At 49.3% G+C, this 17,897-nt stretch overlaps 1 long non-coding RNA gene across 1 annotated transcript; it reads left to right on the plus strand.

Annotated features, from left to right (window-relative positions):
* Positions 1–329: 329 nt before the first annotated feature.
* On the plus strand, positions 330–10,434 carry LOC122496235. The gene is made up of 2 exons (XR_006300740.1): positions 330–383; positions 10,032–10,434. It is a non-coding gene; the product is annotated as an uncharacterized LOC122496235 (long non-coding RNA).
* Positions 10,435–17,897: the final 7,463 nt, after the last annotated feature.

Raw genomic sequence — 17,897 nt, forward strand, 5'->3', positions numbered from 1 at the left:
CCCAAAGTGGCAAATTGAAGGTGCTGCCAGGATGCTGAATCAAGATCCCTACTTAGGAGATCGAGAGATGGAGATTTTATTCTGAGGTCAAGTCAGGGTAGCAGTTAGAAAACAGAAGCAGAGGAAGCCCTCTGCTCAGTCTCCCAGGCCAGAATGGGGCAGAGTAGGGACCCGGGACCCCGAGTTCCTGGCTGCACCTGCTGTGACACACAGAGGCCTTTTGCGATGTCACCCTCTTTGGGAGTCCTGAGTCATGGTTTCTTAGCAATGGCCAACTCTACCTACACATGGCTAAGAGCATGTTTTTACAGTTTCTCTTTTTTTTTTTTTTGTCTCCTTTCCAGACCCCATCCCTGGCCATCCAGTCATGGTAGGGAGGGCAGGTATGTACATTGTTAAAGGAAACATGTTGCTTTGCATTTTTAAAGAAGAGACACATTAAAAATCATACTCAGGGCGCCTGGGTGGCTCAGTCAGTTAAGCGTCCACTTCAGCTCAGGTCATGATCTCACAGTCTGAGTTTGAGCCCCACGTCGGGCTCTGTGCTGACAGCTCGGAGCCTGGAGCCTGCTTCGGATTCTGTGTCTCCCTCTCTCTCTGCTCCTCCCCTGCTCATGCTCTGTTCTCTCTCTCTCTCAAAAACAAACTAAAAAAATCATACTCAAGTGTGGCTTCATTATAATTCCAAGCACATTTCAGAAAGCCGTCTCTATAGAGAATATTTTCCCACAAACATGATCATTGCTAATAAGAATATTTGACATTGGTTAGAAATACCAGGAGCTCTGGCTTTAAAGGGCAATTTATAAGGTTTATGAAAAGTTAAACTGAGTGGGGGAAATGACCATGGGGTTTCATGCTGATCATTGGTTTCATGTAATTTTATGGCTTTCCTCTGGTATATTCAAGCTGTTAGTACAAATGGGCTGGCTGGGATGCGGGAACTCAGAGGGGCAAACTGAGCCCTTTCCTCCGTCACGTTGTAAGGCAGCTAGCCGGCTTCTTGCCGGAGAGAGGACGAGGACTAGAGAGAGCAAACACCCGCAGGTGTCCTCACAGCTGGCCAGGGTCTGGCGCGGGCGCTTGGACTGGAAGAGAGGCTGGTTCACGTGGGCTGGTTCCGTCCAAAGTCCGGGCAGAGCCAGTAGAATGGGCCTGGCTCTCAGCGGTCCACGTGGTCCCTTCTCCTCTCCGCCCGGCCCGTCCTCTTCCTCCGTGACTTCACATCCTCTCCGAAAACTCTCCTGCCTCACCTCCACTCCCCCTGTGCTGTGCCAGGCTGCCCGCTGCAGCGCCTTCAGTGGTCTCAGAGACAGAGCAGACGAAGCAGAAGTCTTGATTTCCCTTCATTGCCCTTGAAGGCCACTCCTCATCTCGCAATGTCACTTGGCAACTGCAGGCTCACCTGTCACTTACATCTCTCATTGATGGTGTCCCTGGAGCACCTGCCCCCCATTAGTGACTGTCACCTGGATCACAGCAGTGTTTTCCTGACCAGCCTCTGTGATTCCTGGCCTCCCCTCTCTCCAGCCCGTGTACTACTGCCTGCCCAATCGCCCTTCACTTACCTTTGACCTTGGAATTCCTCTGATCCAGAAATCTCCCAACTGCCCAGTGAGTAAAGTCCAATCATCCTAACATGCACCCTCTAAGAGTTTTGTGAGGGGCCCCGGCCACTCTTCCAGCCTGGATCTCTAGCCAACTGCTCTGCTCTAGGCCCTTCAGGCCTCCAGAGCTCTGTCCACACCGTACCCTTCCCCAGAGGGCCCTTTCTCCTCGACTCGATTCTTCTGTTGAGATACTACTCATCCTCTAGGGCCCAGATAAAGGAACACTCCTCCATAGAAGTTGCATTTGCCATCCTGAAACTCTGAAAATGACCTCACGCCTTCTGTTTTCTATAACACTTCATCGTCCTCTGACCAACTTCATCATGTGTGTTCTGTGGGATCGTGTCTGGTTTGCCCCCCTAGATTGTAATTTCCTGAGGCCGCACAAAGTACTTTAGTCAATGTGATTTCAACCACAGCTCATCGCCCACGTGAAGGCAATCATAGTTTCATTTGATTGATTGATTGATTGATTGGTTTTCCACGTTTTTATTTCATATCAATCACGTCTTTTAGGGCTCGAAGGCCAGAGCGAACGAATTAATGAAGTTAAGTTCCAGCGTGTACCTCCAAAAAATAATTTTTGTGAACATTACCATATAGATATATTCCGTTTAAACACAACAAGGATACTTGCACCCTTTGATATTTACGTTCTGCCATTTAAACAATTTCATTTATAAGGAAAACACAGAGAAAAAGGATTACTTTTTCACTTATTATTAGCCACACTTAGGAGACACTGGGCATTTGGGATGAGAAGACTGTTCTTACTCAAAACGTTTTTATAAACGCCTCCAGTGCCAGGTTATGAATCACGCAAGAGAGTTTACTTACTTTATAACTACATCTCATTTTTAACAATGAAAACAGCGGTGTCCGTCTCCACGGCACTTCTTGTTACAGTTGCGTAATCTGAACGACTTTTGCGGCCGTCGAAGGGGCAAAATTATGTGCCGCGGGTTCTGCAGGCGGGGCCCGGGGGGAGCGGGGTGCGGGTGGGGGTGATGGCCGCGTGGTGGGAATAGCAAAGTGCGGCCGCCTTGGGGAGCGGCCGGGAGGGCCCCGGTCCTGAAGAGCAGTCCCCCGGCTCGGGCTCACGTGGCCTACCGTGGAGCAGCCAGCGTGGCCCGGGTTCGTGAAGATCAGCCGGTTCCATTTTCTACTTATCAGCGAGGATGGTCCTGCAGGGGAAAAGCCAACAGGAGCTTGACTCTCACCAGAGGGAGAATAGACACGTCAGGGGAGGCCAGCTTCCTCTGCAGGAATAAACAGACCCGCATCTCAGCCGCCTGCCACAGGGTTTATTTCTACCCGGTGTTGAGCAGCTGTCCCCTGTGTGGGACGCTGGCGCAGGCTGATCTGATCTTGTCCTTTCGGCAGAAGTGGCCGTCCCTGCCGCAGGGGAAGCCGAGGCAGAAGCCTGGCCCGAAAGCAGCGCGTGTTTGGCGAGGACTGGCCCCGTGGCCCTGCCTACCTTTGCGGGGCTGGGAGCGGAGTCTTCTGTGGGCCCCGAAGGGGGGCAGAGCTGAATGCTGGTGAGCACTGATGATTCCAGCCACACCTGCTGAGCTGGGCCCAAGCGGCCACTTTTATTTTTCAGTTCAGTGGATATTTGCTGAGCCCATACTTCAGGATTAGTATTTTCTAGGCATTCGGGGGAGAATAAAACGTAGCCTACGTTCTCAAGGAATTGAGCGCTTTCTGCAAAAGTGAGCTTCTTGAAGGAATTTAGTAATGAGATGCGGCCTTCCACGAGAACTTCTAAGTTGGTTTCTGGGGAAGAGTGGTCAGGAGAAGGGGGAGAGAGAGGGGCGACCCAGGTGGGCACGTGTATGCGGCAGCCAGCTTGGTGGTCATCCCTGGGAGGAGAGGGGACGAGAGAGGGAGAGAGAGAAAGCTGGAGAAGCAGAGGAGAGGGGGGAAAGAGCTGGGGAGGGAGACAGGGAGAGAGAGAGAGGTCAGCCTCTCTAGACGAGCTGTTGTCTCCGGAGGAAGGGCTTTGGACTCAGAACGCACGGGTTCGCTTTCTCGCTCTGGTTCTCCCGCTTACTTGCTCTGTGACGATGGGCAAGTCGATTCACCTCCTTGGGCTTGTCTGCCTCTCTGTAAAGTGGGCGGTGAGCATTATACTCCCCCCAAGGGTTGTTCTCCAGATGAAGTGGGGTGATGCGCTCCGGCACTCAGAAAGCCCCTGACACGGTGTGCAGGTCTCAATATCGCATGGACAAGTGTGCAAGCCACAGACTGCACAAGACTTTGGCCTTGATTCCGTGCAGAAGGGAAACCCTGGCCCCAAGAGTACTTCCGAGACTCTGCTAAAAACTTCGCTTCGTAGGACAGACCTCCACCTTCCCTTCTGTTTACTAGCCTCAAAGGCAGCTCTCAATCCCATCCCACGTGATGAACGTGAGTCGTGCAGCCGGAACTTGCACGGGGACACGCCGCGTGTGAGCGACCCGACCCGACCCGTCCCCCCCTGCCCACGTCGGCCTTTGGCTCCTCAGCTGGCCTGCTTCCTCCGCTCAGTCCTGTTTCCTGACACTGTTTTCTGTCCCTGTCACTCTGTCTGTGGTGGACCCAACGAGCTATAAGGCACGGGTCCTGCTCTCAAGGAGCTTACCAAATGGTTGCAGCAGAACTTAGCTCTGCCGACTCCATTTTTAGAACCTTTTGTTTCAATGGAATGAGAAAAAGTAAAAATAGCCCTAGCGGGCCTTTCAAAGGTGTCTTAAATTATTCTTCACTCATTTTTCTTCTGCTGCTGTGAATATCTTTAGCTCCTATAGAAGGACAAAGAGGAGAAAACAAAATTCCTGGCAGCCGTGAATTCTATTTATACTCCGTGGCACATTATATTTCTATAGAAATAGCTCGAGAGGCTGGAAGAGCCTGTTTCATGGAAACCCAACGCTTTTTTGTGGTTATTGACTGTCTTTCCGCACATTCCAACGTCAGTTAAGAGAGTGTGGAAGGAGGGACGTGTGCACTTAAAGTGCATCCTCCAGGAGCAGGTGCTCAGCCCCTACATCAAATACCAGACACAGATCCTGCCAACCTGGCCCCTCTCCCACTGTCATGTTCTCAGATAAATGACAGGGCTTAGGCCTTTGACAGATAACTCGCCTGGGAAGCCCAGGAAGCTGGAGATACGGCGTGTCTGTTGATAGGGCTTTGAGAAATGACATTGGCGTCGGCCACGACAAACGGGGTGTGGGAGCCCCTCTTACAGCTGTGCCCACTTCTCGCCGTGTGAGCCCGACAGGGTTTGAAAGCTTAGGGCTCTGCTGTCTCGTGAACGCCTGCCCCCTCCCGCCCCGTTTGTTCGATGATCTTACTGCGGGACAACAAAATGTGAAATACCCACTGACCACATTGAAGAAACACTTTTCTAATTAATTAGGGTGGTAGTGAGAGTTCCTGTTGGGTGGGGGAGGGGAATCGGGGCTACAAGACCCATCTGTTGTTGTTTGGACCTCGCTTGGAGGGAGTCGTAGAACGCAAGCTGTGCAGATAGCCACTCCACGCGGCCGCTCCTGTGGGCAGAGTTCTGTGTCTGCGGTAGTTTCCACGGAGCTGTGTGCTCTTCAGGGCGCGTGCAGAGGGTGGGGTCGTTGAACGGCACGGTCTTCTCTCTCCTGCACACCGAAGCAGGACGGACTGGGACGCTGGGGTGCAGTCCCTCTTGGTCCACACTCTAGTTGTTAGTTGTGGGCACCGTCCCAGGACGTTCTTCCCGAATACCTCCCTGTGTGGACCGGGAGGGGGCATCCTGCCAGGGGCTGGAGGGCGTCTTCAGATCCTTCTCCCGCCGTGCCTCTGTATGTAGAACCACCCATTCCTTGCAGGAGCCACTGTTCTTGGACGCTTACCCTGTGCCAGGGGCTCATTACTTCCCATTTTATTCCTGCTACAGTACAGATGTAGGATAGGGGCCAACGCTGAGGGATACCAGTCCTGGCCAACACTTTGGATTATTTCACTCTATGCTCGGAGTAACCGTAAGAAGCAAGTATAGGGGCATCTGGGTGGCTCAGCTGGTTAAGCGTCTGATGCTTGACCCTGGCTCAGGTCACGATCTTGCGGTCATGGGATTGAGTCCCACGTCGGGCTCCGCACTGAGAGTGCAGCCTGTTTGGGATTCTCTCTCTCTCTCCCTCTCTCCCACTCATGCTCTCTCTCTCTCAAAATAAATAAGCAAACTTTCTTTTTAATAAAAGAAGCTAGTATAATAGCATTATCACACCATCTTACTGTGGAAACAACTGAGGCTCAGTGAGATTAAGCAACTTGACCAAAGGCGCCTGGCTAGTAAATTACAAAACTGGGATTTGAATCTCAGCTGGAGGGGCCCCAAGTCGCAGGCTCCACCCACCGCCCCCCACCGTGCAGGAAGTTCCTCTCTGACACAGATGGTCATTTCCTGGTTCCCTCCTGGAGAGCAGAGAGGCTACTGGAGGTGTTCTAGGAACAAGTCACAGTTCGGTCCTGGATGCAAGTTTTAGGGACTTTTCTGCACCTTCACTTACCTCGCTTAACATGCTTTATGCCAATTGACCACTTTCTCTTCATACAAAAGAATGATTTATTTTCAATGCATACAGCAATTTATTCAAAATATAATTGTCCCAATTAAGCCAAGAAATACATATACTTAACAGATATGGCATGTTATCAAATATTTTGCAATTCTTATCAACATGTTTATAATTTACACGATAGAAATTTCTTACCTTCTTTATGATAAAAATACTCAGGCCAAGTATTACATTTACTTACACTTAACATATTAAAAGCCCCTGGAAACTTGAACGGATGTAGTGAACGTACGTATCCCTTCTTTTTTTTTCTCTTGATGACACTGGGTTTAATCGTCGCTGAAATTAATTTGGTAGCTATCAACCTGCCTTGAATGTCCCAAATCCCTTGTTTCATTGCCTTGTCCCACAGCTGTGAGTCTCGGGTAGAGGTGAGGGTGGGAGAGCAGGGAGACAGGTGACCTGTCGTCTCTGGGGTGCCTCTTGCTTCCTGAAATGCACCCTTTCCTAGCCAACGTAAAGAGGAGGTCCCGATATTCAGAGGCTGCACCCATGATCCCACATTCTCCTTCCCGCCCTCTCTTTTTATTTCTCCTTTGTCCCATCCTCTGACCCTCCACCAGGAGTAGCTCCTGTGCAGGGGTGTGTAAACATCCAGGCACAGGACCACCGTGTGTGCGTGCGCAGGATGCGTCCTTATGGAGAAGTCTGGGGGCCAAACCCCCATGAGGGTGGACGCCCTTCTCATTGCCCTCCCATACACCTTGGCCTCATCAGGGAGGAGAGCCCAGCAAGAGACCTTTACTTACGGGCTAGAAAACTAGTGATCCAACCCAGCGTCTCCGTTTCAGATTGCCGTGAGTGATCAGGGTCCTTTCAATACCTTGTTTAGCATAAGGAATATAGCCAAGCGCTGTAATAGCGTTGTAGGGTGACAGATGGTAATAGAGAGCTGTCGAATCACTGTGTCGTACCCCTGAAACGAATGCCACATTGGGTGTCAACTGTATTCCAATTGAAACAAAATAAAGCAAAACAGAACAAAACCCCAAACCTCTTGATCCCCTCACTGGCACATAGTAGGTGTTCAAAAGTGTTGAACGACCGACCGTTCCACATTTCAAAGAACAGTCTGTGGTTTAAAAACGAGTACCCCTGTGGCTTAAATAAATTTTCTAAAGTTTCAACAGGCACACACACCTTGTTTGAAGTGTGCAGGGCCAATATCTGCTTTGGCAGCTGCCGGCTCTGGGGCCCGGAGCCCGTTAGGCGGCACCGGGCTGGCCCAGTACATGGGACCCTGCTCCCCCAGCCCTTGCCTCCTCCCTTGACAGTGACAAAGTGACACTTCTCCTACCACCTTTCTCTCCAAGCCCACCTCTCAGATGTGCCCATTCCTCTTTCTCAGTGTCTTACTTTTCTATTGAAAAAGCCCTTTTATTTTATTTTATCTTACTTATTTAAAAAAAAAATTTTAATGTTTATTTATCTTTGAGACAGAGAGACCAGAGCATGAGCCTGGGAGGGGCAGAGAGAGGCGGAGACACAGAATCCGAAGCGGGCTCCAGGCTCCGAGCTGTCGGCACAGAGCCCGACACGGGGCTTGAACTCACGAACTGCGAGATCATGACCTGAACCGAAGTCGGAAGCTTAGCCGACTGAGCCACCCAGGCGCCCCTAAAAAGCCCATTTATTTCAGTCAGGTTTCCCTTTTAGTCTCCTAGTACTTGGGGTGCCCGGGAGTCTGTGGCCTCCCCAGAAACTGAGCTAGCCTCCATTCTCCTTCTTTTGGGGAACACCTCATTTTCCACTTGCTTTGCATCCTTCTGGAGCAGGACATCCCATCACCAATTTCATTACTGCCTACGACCCCTGGATTTTCATAACAACCCTTGCAAATATTGGTTTTTCTGTAAACATTGTTAAAATTAATGGTCTAGTGGAGAGGGGTACAGGGACTCGGTCTAAATAAGAAAAATATTACTTTGGTTTGGAGACTGGAAGATTTTCCAGTTGCTTTCCTGAGAGCCCATCAGGTAAGTTCTGACATTAACTAGGAAATAGAAAATAAAAATCTGTCTGAGCGCTCGGATTACAGAATGGCGGGCTGGATGATCTAGACTGGGGTCAAAGTTTTCTATAAAAGACCAGGTAGTAAATATCTTAGGCTTTGCAATTATGCAGGTCTGTCACGGGAGTATTAAGACAGCCATCGACAATATGTAAATGAGTGGGCATGGCAGTTTCCCAGTAAAACTTTAATTACAAAAACAGGCGATGGGCTGGATTTTGCCCTGGGTGGTTGTCTTCAGACCGCTGATCTAGACTAAAGCCCTGTTCTTACACAGAGGAACCGAGTTCCGGAGAGGGGAAATGAAAAGCTTAGAGTCAGATAGCTTGTCTTTGGAAGAGATAAAGACAAGCTTCTCTGGAGCAAGAGTGGCAGCCAGTGCTCACGCTGGGCCAGGAGGGAATGGGGGAACACCGTGAGTCCAATGGTTTTGCCAAAGGCCGCAACTTAGCTGTATCTTGGGGACTAGTCTAAATTATGGGGTTTGAGGACACTTATGGAGAGCTAACCACCAGCTGTTTGGAATCAGAGAGTCCAGAACTAATTAAAAATTGGACAAAGGTGTTTTGAGCATCGAGTTGCTGTTTTCAGTAGAAAACCAAGAGTAGGCTTCTAATTATGGTTTTAGGCTCTCAGCTACTTGTTAGTGCCATAAAACGACATATCCAAAAAGGAAAGAAAAGGGAGAGGAACTGTTTTTGTTGAAGGGTTTATGAGCCCAAAATTTATAGTGAAGTTAGCATAGAGGCTCACACATTGCACAGAAAGGAGCAGAAGCAAAATGCATCAATGCTTCTGGAAAGAGAAGACTTCTCCTTTCTCCCGTACCCATGACATTATTCACCAGAATATGTATTGAGAGACTACTGTGTGTAGGCACCGTTCTAGGTCCTGGACACCCAGTAGTGATCAAGACAAAAAGACCTCTCTGCCCCTACATTCCAGTAGATGAACAGGGTTGCACGGTGAGGGGCGAGATCTCATTATGTCTTTGGAGTGAGATCGTCTGTGGTTGGATGGATGTGTTCTCCTGCGTGTCAATCCATTCTCCCTACAGTTGGTCAGAATAGGGCTGGAAATCTGGACTACCTGGTAAACAGATTCTGCAGGGATTTCCAGGTGAGTGCGTGGAGGGTGCAGAGGCGTTGGTAGTGGGTTATCCATGGGTGAGACTGGACTTTGTGGATAAGGGAGAAGTGGGTGATGAACTCAGTGAAAAAAGTTCTCCCCATGGAAGATGAGTGGCACAGTGTCAAGAATTACAGCTTACTTTGAGTGAAGATCAAGCATAACGTGTAGATATTTAGAGCTATAAGATTATTTAGCCCCTGCAGGTAAGGTGGTGGAGAACTTGGGAGAGAGAATGAGTGAGACTAGCTAGTTGCATTGAGAAAAGACCTCTTCAATTACTCACTTAAAAAATTTTGTGGGAGGGGAACATTATGGTGGTGGTGGTCAGGTGTAGAGGAAGAGATTTATAGTGGGATATGAGAAAAGCTGGAAATAAAGAGAAAGGGAATTATGGTAAAAGGTATGGTCACAGCTGTGTGTAGGGGCCAGTAGCTCATGTGTGGCCTTGTAGACCATGCTGAGATCACCCTAATACCTGTCTGTAAGTATAAATTGAGGAACCGGGACAATTGATGGGTTAATAAAATGTCTATTCCCAAGAGGATTTAAAACACATGTTTGCATAAAAACATGGACATGAATGTTCATAGCAGCATTGTCATTCATAACAGCCCAATGTGGAAACAATTCAAGTGCCCATCAACTGACACACGGACAACAAAATGTGGTCTCTCCATACAGTGGGATATTATTCAGCTAGAAGAAGGGATGGAATTCCAACACGTGCTGCAACATGGATGAACCTTGAAGACAGTGTGATAAGTGAAGAAAAGCCGACACAAAGACTATGTACTGTATGATTCTGCTTGGAGGAGAGATCCAGAACAGGCAACTTCTGTAGATATAGAAAATGGATCACGGTTGCCAGGACTGACGATGCGGGAAGGGGAATGACTGCTAATGAGCACAGGGTTTCTTTTTGGGCCGATGAAAGTGTTCTGGTTTCACAACCTTGAGAATATGTTAAAAACCACTGAGTATGCACTTTAAAATGGTGAATCTTATAGTATGTGAATTACGTCTCGATAAAATGGTATCTACTTTAAAGGTAAAAAAGCGCTAATAAATATTCCAGTTTTTCCAATCGCTCCTGCTGTCTGATAATCTATTAAAAGACTCACGGCTAAGTGTCATCCCATAGGATGACAATGGAAACCGACCAGAAACCTGGGCAAGCATGAAGGTCAGTTCATGGTCTGATGTCTGTTTTGTTTTCTATATGAAACGTGTGCCCTAAACTGATAACAGAGATTGTGTTAGAAATTGTCCTATGTGGCGTTTAGATTTTGAAACAAAAGCAAGTTGTTTTGGCCAATTTTTAAAATGGTTGCGGCCACGTTGGTCCCTTAGAGCACGTGACATTTCCCCTACCCAGTACAGTTACTATAATGCAAAAACCCAGCGGTCATGAAGTAGCTATGTAGACTTGTTGGTGGACTGCAGCCTTTTTTTTACAAAGCCCTATGAAAGCTGAGGAACTTTCAGACCAGGAAGTTGACCTTCTTTGGTCAGGGTCAGACGGAAGCCTGCACAGTCACCGTGGTAGATTCTAGGGACAGGGGAAGAGCTCAAAACTTCAACGACGCACCCCCAGAGGTGCTTTGGTTTTGTTTTGTTTTTGGAGGAGAAAAAGTACTACTTTCTAAAAAAGAAGCACAGGTAATATTTGGGGCCATTAAAGAAAATGTGAATGAGGCTCCAAAAAAAAAAAATAAATAAAGAGAAAAAGGAAGGGAAAACTTATTTACAACGTAGTTGTGTCTTGCCGTTGGACCTGCTCTTTGACACTGGCCCGCAGTGAATTATTAGTTTCTACGTTGTCCTCCGCGGCTTTTGAATATGTTCAGAAACTGATTATGCAAAAGAAGGAAGAACAAAGTTTAGGGGGAAAAATTATTTTGGTGCTGACATCACCGGACATCAACATCTGTTCTCTTGTTCATGTCTCCGACCACATTAAAATATTTGATGTCCCATTGGAAAAAAAAAAAAAAAGGACTGTTCTACGGGTGAGCTGAGGACTTTAATGACAAATGTGTTTCACCTTTGACCTGGAAGTAAATGAATGTCATGCTGTCCCTTACTTGCAGATGCCAAGCGCTGTCCACAGTGGGCTGCTGGACCCAGAGCTGGCAGGCAGGAGCCGGGAATGTCTGCTTGTACTTGAAACGGCTTCGAAAGACACGTGTGCGTTTGCCGAGTGGGAAACATTTTCAAAGGGAGACCGTTTGACGCTAAAAGGACCATTTGATCTCTTTTTACTCTCCTGGTTTTATTCAGCTCATTTCATTACTTTCTGTTCCTAGCACCTTGCCAAGGGGAAAGTATGCCTGGAGCTTGCATGGAGAAAGAATATTTCATATTTTTAGCCATATTTGCATTTTACAAGTTTATTTGAGAGTAATTTGTACACCGGATCTTTTTTTTTTTTTCTACTCAAACTATTTGCAAGTAGTATTTTGAAAATACAAAAATTACTTTTAAGCTTTTAAATGAATATCAAAATGCCCATTAAAAAAGTTTTTTCTTCGGTTCCGTGAGAGAGTTTAATAGCAATGCAAACCAAGCTGAGATGATGTCCATAAATTAGCCTGAGAAAATTCCTATGATTCCTGGCTATGAGGATGTTTCTAAGGGAGGCTGATTTCTGCTCCTTCTGTGTTTGCTCAGTACCACCCTGCCCCAAGAGTAGAAAGCATTGATTACACCGTTGTTTGTGGGCTAAGACCCCACAGTCCTTCAGAATGATCTCAATTCTGGTGAATGTTTAGGTCTATGAAAAGGAAACTATGAAGTGTTGAAATTGAGCCTACAACTTAGTCCCCATGACATGACTTTGGTTTGGGTGCCTTCATGACACGTTCTCCAAAACATGACTTACGTTTGGTTTTTGTTCTTGTGTGAGCAGTAGGACAGCAGAAGTGAGTGCCCATTAGCTCCTGTTCCAGGAGCAGGGGTGGCAGGGGCTTCCCCAGTTTCAGCTTTCTTGGAGTGCTCAGCTTTGCCATCACTCCCGCCATGAAACACAGTTACTTCTTTTCATTTTACAGTTATTTTGCTCTTTCTTCCTTTCAGCAACCTGGATCATTCCTGGGGCAAGAGCAGAAAATCTGAGAGAGAGCAAAATGGCACTGGGGACCTCATCACCAGCTTCTGTGTTTTAAAATGAAGGGGAGCCATACAGTGCTATTCGGTTTAACTGTTTCTTGTGCAGGATGTAATGATAGACTCTGTAAATGATAAATAATGCGCAAGGCAGCGTATGATTTCAAGTGGGACAAATATGGTAAAAAAGGGAATTCCGTGCTTGTTTCCAAAGAGAGTCTAGAACAATGTCATAGGAGTTCAGAAGAAGGAGACAACAGCTGAGAGTAGCAGAGGATCAGAATAGGCTTCCTCTTCCAGGAAGCGCCATACCTGAGGTGATCCTCGACTGGGATAAAGGGGATAGGGATGCCAGGAAGGAATTATTTCACCAAAAAGGAAGCAAAAGAAGCAAAGCATGGGGACAGAAAAGGATGACTATGTTCAGCGAAGACCGATATAGTGGGGATTTTACGTAGGAGAGCTCGATTGCAGCGTTCAGTTTATATAAGCAATAGGCGAGAGACGTCAGACTCCACCTTTGAACAACTTGCTGCGGGTAACCTTGTACTCATGCTGAGGCCAGGCTTCAGTTCTCCCCCTCATCCATAGACATAAGGAGATGTTTTCTAAGGTCCAATTCTACTTTAGTATTTTGGAGGAAAAAAGATGGGGATCAGTTAGGGGTCTATCTGGCGGTGTAGGCAAGCCATAGAAGAGTCTGGAATGGTGCAGTGGGCAAAGAGAGAGGGGAAAGCTATGAGAGAAAGAAATGCACGTTGGCTGGAGACCACTGGATGTGGGAATCGTGGGCGACCAGGTTGTTGGATTTCAAGCCCATTTGCTTGGAGAAGGGGTGAGGCACCAAGAGAAAGAAGGAAAGTGGCAGGAGCTGGTTTCATGGCGAGGATGAACTCGGTCTCCGACCTGCCGACTCCGAGGTGTCGGACAAGTCCTGGTGGACACATCCCACAAGTTACAGAAAGACACTTCGGGAGGATGTGCGGGCTGAAGGAGAAGATTCAAGAGTCTACATGGCGGGGGGGCTGTTCAATGCTTTGGGATGGGTGAGAACACAGAGGGAAGAGGGAGGAAGGAAATGCTGTGAGCAGAGAGAGGGTTGGCAAAGGGAGGGGTCTGGGCGAAGTGGGTAGAAAAGCCAGGACAGTAGGGAGGAGCAGCCAGGGCTGCCTTGGGGATGCGGGCGAGCAGGGAGTTTGGAGGGGATGAGAAAAAACCCTAGAAAGTGAAGAGGGGTGGGCTACAGAAAGTCCCTTTCTATCTGACCTGGGTTCACTGATATTCAAGGAAAGCCAAGAGAAAGAGAGAGAAGGGAGGTCAGTGTTGTGAGATGTAGGAAGAGACACGTTTCGGAACCCTTCGAGAGAATTACTTGTTTTCATTTTATAATTTTCTACACACCTTCCCCCTCCTTTCTCTTGTTGCAAAGCTCGGGGGTGCTCCTGGTATCCCCCCTCCCCCCGCCGTGACCAAGGGCTCCACTAGGGTATGCTTTGCCGGGGTCCGACTGGACGAGATTTGAAAGTGACACTAACTTGCTTTCCCCCCAGACAGACAGACCTAGAGTTCAATGCTGCCTGCGGGAGGGGGTCGGGCGCTTGGGAGAAGAAAGCCCCGAGCTCAGCAAACCCAAAGGCAAACTTTGACCGCTTGACAACAAAACCCAACTGCTGATAAAAGTGTCCCAGGGTGTTTTCTTTTCCTTTCAGGGCTAAGACTCGGGAAACCACAGAACGAAGTCAAAAGGTGAGGGCGGCAAAGCCACCTGGCGCGGGCACCTGAGCAGGCTCCGTGTGGCCCCGCCACTGGGCGCGATTCAAGAGGCGCGGGTTTTGGTTTCTAAGCCTCTTGGCTCTGCGTCGGGTCCGGTAACCTGAGCCCTGTGTCTCCCCGCGGTGCCAGCGCGTGATCAGGAGGGCTCCTGGGCTAATGGTCCCCAGGTTTGGGTTTCAGGGGGTGGGGACTTCAGGCGGGGCGGCTTTGGCAGGCGGCCCAGATTTCTGGAATGTGTGTGCGCTGCCTGGTGGGCTGAGCAGTTTGGCATCAGGTTCCTGCCTGCGAACTCAGGAGAACAATAGGCATGTGGTTCCAGGGCTAATTAGCTGTGTGAAAGCCTCGGGGGCCCCAGCTCTCCTCCCGGATGGCTGTGTGCTTGGCTGGGCCCCCAATCTAGGGGCCACTGCCTCTGGGGAGCCTGCTTGAACACTCCCGGCTTTGGGGACCCGCAGGCAGAGCGGTGCCTGGGGAATTGGAGTCAGAGGGTGGGAATCAGACTTGGGGCTCGCGTTGGTGACATTAGATCAGGAAGTGGTCCTGTGCAAAGCCATCGTGTTCCCTTTGGCACATTGACGTGCTCTCTCACGAATAGGTGTGGCTGGAGAGACTCGTTCCCTGCCCGGCACCTGCCGTATTTGGCTGTGACCACCTCAGAGCACTGTGGTCATCTCATTTTCTTACAGAAGGAAAAGTGTTCTTCTGTATCATTCACCTTCAGCGCGTGTAATGTCTCAGGGAGGCGTAGGCTGAAATGAAGGCCGGGCTGTGGAAGGCTCCAGGGGTCATGGGACACCAGCCAAATTCTTGGGGGAATGTACTGTCTGGATTAGTAGAATCTTGGGCTTGAGAGAGTCAAAAGGTCTTGAATACTCGACAGAAGAAACAAGTGTGAGTTTTCATTCAAGATCGTCTAACTCAACGTGGGACAATTCGGCTTGACATAAAGCTAAATTAAGAATGTTCGTGATTTAACAGAAATATTTGTAACCGGGATCTTCCTGACAGGAGGACTTTTCCAGAGGCTGTGAAACCCGAGGAGAGCTTTAACCTACAGCTTTGAACGTGTTCATCGAGCTTAGCAAACGGGGGCCATCCTTATTCTCACGGTCAGCACCCTCTTTAGTCTGAATGGAGAACACGGGGAGAAGCCTCACAAAGTGTGAATGGAAGAAAAAGTGTTTCTTCATTACTTTCAACCCAAAACACAACTGCTTTCCTCAGACAGTGCTCCTGCACCTGTCCATCTTTCGGTGAGCGGCTCGGTCAAGACAGAACACTTGGGCCCCGCTTTAGACAGCCTCGGTGCGGCTGTGGTCGAGGAAACACAACAGCTCCCCCACAGCTCTTCCAAATCCAAAAAGAACCGGGTGAAGTTGATTCTCACCTTTTTGTAAATTTTTTTTTTATCTTTTACTTTTCTTTTAATGTTTATTCATATCTTGAGAGACAGAGCACGAGCAGGGGAGGGGCAGAGAGAGAGAGGGAGACAGAATCCGAAGCAGGCTCCGGGCTCCGAGCCATCAGCACAGAGCCCGACGCGGGGCTCGAACTCGCAGACCGTGAGATCATGACCTAAGCCGAAGTCGGACGCTCAGCTCACTGAGCCACCCAGGCGCTCCCGAGTTTTACTTTTTACAGGGATGACAGACTCGGTGCCTGTTAACGCATCTGACAAGTTCCGCCCGGTGCTGACCGTGGCTGTTCTACCCGATAGCGAGGTGGCCATCGGATGTACGGCACGGGCACCAGGAGGCAGCGTGTTACAGAGGCAGCAGCTCGGGTCCCACCCAGGCTCCGCTCACACAGACTCTGCCTTTTGGCAAGATCCGCAGGGGATTTGCAAACTCCGGAGGACAGAATAAGCAGGTGCCGCTGTATCTCGAGTGGAAAATTCTCTCTTCTTTGTTCTCCTGTGAACTCTGCTCTCTCCTCTCTCCCTTCTCCCGTGTCTCCCCCTGTTTAGACTGTTAATCCACAGAGGTGCACCGGACCACCCTTGGGACACCTAGACTTTTCTCTGTATGAAGCCCTTGAGGTGATTTGACAGCTGGAGACCTTCCTGTTAACAGCCATTATAATAAAACATTCCCCCAAACCAAATTCGACAATTATTAACATGTTTAAACAGAAAACGATGTTTACTAAGGCATTCTTCCTGAGGCTTAACATATCCTGTGAAGAGGGTGGGGTGGGGGTGAGGGGAACAGACGGAAAGGTTAGCTCTACCTGTAGTTCAAGGTAATGTCAGAGCTAGAGGTTTAAGTAAGAAAAAAAAACCACCCCCTCTTTCTTAGAAGCTGGAAACGGAGATCCTTTTACAGGTACAATCAGTCAAGGAAAAAACCGCGTTATTAAAGTGACTCGGTTCAAGTAACTGGAGGATGTGCTCAGTAGCCGCGGTTCCCCTAACTCAGTTCTGTGTCGAGTGCACCTGTGGAACACCTTTTTGTCAAGAATGTGAAAGCACTTGGATGGCGGGGGCTGGGGGGGACGGGCCCCAGCTGCATTTCAGCTCCACGGCAGGTGGGACCCCGGGGGCTTTGTTGCCACCACCCTATTCTCGACGCCTGGCACAAAGCAGGTGCCCAATCAGTACCTCCTCGACGAAGGGTAGCAGTAACTTCCACTTGTGTCTGGGGCCAAAATACCCAAGTCCTTTTTTAAAGTTGATGTATTTATTTTGAGAGAGAGAGAGAGAGAGAGAGAGAGAGCGTGCGCGCAGAAGGGCCCGTGCAGAAGGGGCAGAGAAAGAGGGAGGGAGAGAGAATCCCATCCGGGCTCCGTGCTACTGGTGTGGAGCCCGACACGGGGCTCGAACACCCCAGCTGTGAGATCATGACCTGAGCCGAAGTTGGACGCTTAACGGACTGAGCCACCCAGGCATCCCCGAAATACCCACATCTTTTAAGGATATGAAGGTTCCTAATTTGTAAGCCCTTGGAAGCGTGTGCTTTCTGTTCCTGGCATGCCACCGACGTGCAGAGGTGATTTGCAGGTGTATGTGGACAGAAGAAATCTGGGACTCCCAGGCCTCAGGGGCGTCTACTTCAGCCCTGCACCCCACGTGGGGATGCTCCTCACAAGGCAGACTCCACTGTTCGCCGAACGTGTGCCCACCGTTTACGAGGCGCGTGCCCCCCTGGGGCTGCACGTGGCCCTCGGCGAGGAGATAAAATGCAGCTCCTCATGGTTCGATAGGAGAGGCACCCATTTAAGCAAATAGTGACACTACTTACTTCTTTAAAAACGTATGACATTTCTACTCAGGAGCGCAGAGGAAGGGGTGCCCAGCTATTCCCAAGATGAGGGTGGGAAGGCACGGGTGGCTTCCCAGGCTCGATCCCGTCGTGGAGGTGGCTTCTCGAGGATCAGAGGATGTTCTCGGGGCAACAAGCGGTCGTTTCTTAAGGGTTTGCTGTGTGCCAGGCACAGCTCTGACTGTTTGGCACGTGCCAGTTCATTTAATCTTTGTAACCACTGCTAGTGTATTGTGCCCAGTCTGCAGACTGGGAAACCGAGGATTGAAAGGCAAGGTACAGGTGCGGCTGGTAAGTGACAGAGTAGGGAGCCGCTGTGGGCTGTGCGATGCCAGAGCCCTTGTTCTCCGGCACAAGGCTACACTCTTGTCCAGCAAGAAGAACAAGCTGCTGGCGGGAGGAAGAGGTG

The sequence above is a fragment of the Prionailurus bengalensis genome, chromosome A1, assembly GCF_016509475.1.
Source record: "Prionailurus bengalensis isolate Pbe53 chromosome A1, Fcat_Pben_1.1_paternal_pri, whole genome shotgun sequence".
In the NCBI taxonomy this organism is placed as follows: domain Eukaryota; kingdom Metazoa; phylum Chordata; class Mammalia; order Carnivora; family Felidae; genus Prionailurus; species Prionailurus bengalensis.